Genomic DNA, 1,066 nt, shown 5'->3' on the forward strand with positions numbered 1-1,066 from the left:
GTTCAGGTGGTATGGCCGTAAGCAAATATTGCGCCTACCAAAGGGCCTTTTAAAGATACTATATCACCACGCTTTGCTCTTTCGTCTATACAGGGAGCGCCTGCAGATTGCCAGACACACTCACAGCTTTTAAATGTCAAATCAGAATGTACAAAGTGGCTATAAGGATCACAAATGTAGTGCAGTAAAAAGATTAATATTTACTGTTGAAATGTAGAATACGTTAGCATAAAATTGAAAAGAAAATGATCGATGAGCTTAGGAATGATGAAAGCCATCATTTAACTGGATTTGTGTCATTTCTATACCGGCAAGTCATGATCTAGCTATTTCCTTCCCACCCTGTCGGTGTCCACTGAAAAAGCAGCAGCGCCTGCTTTTTGTAAAGAGGAGTGAAAAAGCTTACAGCACCTGGTATTCCCAGGCGGTCTCCCATCCAAGTACTGACCAGGCCCGACCCTGCTTAGCTTCCGAGATCAGACGAGATCGGGCGTGTTCAGGGTGGTATGGCCGTAAGCAAATATTGCGCCTACCAAAGGGCCTTTTAAAGATACTATATCACCACGCTTTGCTCTTTCGTCTATACAGGGAGCGCCTGCAGATTGCCAGACACACTCACAGCTTTTAAATGTCAAATCAGAATGTACAAAGTGGCTATAAGGATCACAAATGTAGTGCAGTAAAAAGATTAATATTTACTGTTGAAATGTAGAATACGTTAGCATAAAATTGAAAAGAAAATGATCGATGAGCTTAGGAATGATGAAAGCCATCATTTAACTGGATTTGTGTCATTTCTATACCGGCAAGTCATGATCTAGCTATTTCCTTCCCACCCTGTCGGTGTCCACTGAAAAAGCAGCAGCGCCCTCTGCTTTTTGTAAAGAGGAGTGAAAAAGCTTACAGCACCTGGTATTCCCAGGCGGTCTCCCATCCAAGTACTGACCAGGCCCGACCCTGCTTAGCTTCCGAGATCAGACGAGATCGGGCGTGTTCAGGGTGGTATGGCCGTAAGCAAATATTGCGCCTACCAAAGGGCCTTTTAAAGATACTATATCACCACGCT

The 1,066-nt window shown here is 43.8% G+C and overlaps 2 non-coding genes across 2 annotated transcripts; both read right to left on the reverse strand.

Annotated features, from left to right (window-relative positions):
- Positions 1-399: 399 nt before the first annotated feature.
- LOC129114968 (5S ribosomal RNA) lies at positions 400-518 on the reverse strand. Its single transcript, XR_008532766.1, has one exon. It is a non-coding gene; the product is annotated as a 5S ribosomal RNA (ribosomal RNA).
- A 379-nt stretch (positions 519-897) lies between these two features.
- Positions 898-1,016, reverse strand: LOC129114969 (5S ribosomal RNA). Its single transcript, XR_008532767.1, has one exon. It is a non-coding gene; the product is annotated as a 5S ribosomal RNA (ribosomal RNA).
- Positions 1,017-1,066: the final 50 nt, after the last annotated feature.

The sequence above is a fragment of the Anoplopoma fimbria genome, unplaced genomic scaffold (assembly GCF_027596085.1).
Source record: "Anoplopoma fimbria isolate UVic2021 breed Golden Eagle Sablefish unplaced genomic scaffold, Afim_UVic_2022 Un_contig_6446_pilon_pilon, whole genome shotgun sequence".
Taxonomy (NCBI): domain Eukaryota; kingdom Metazoa; phylum Chordata; class Actinopteri; order Perciformes; family Anoplopomatidae; genus Anoplopoma; species Anoplopoma fimbria.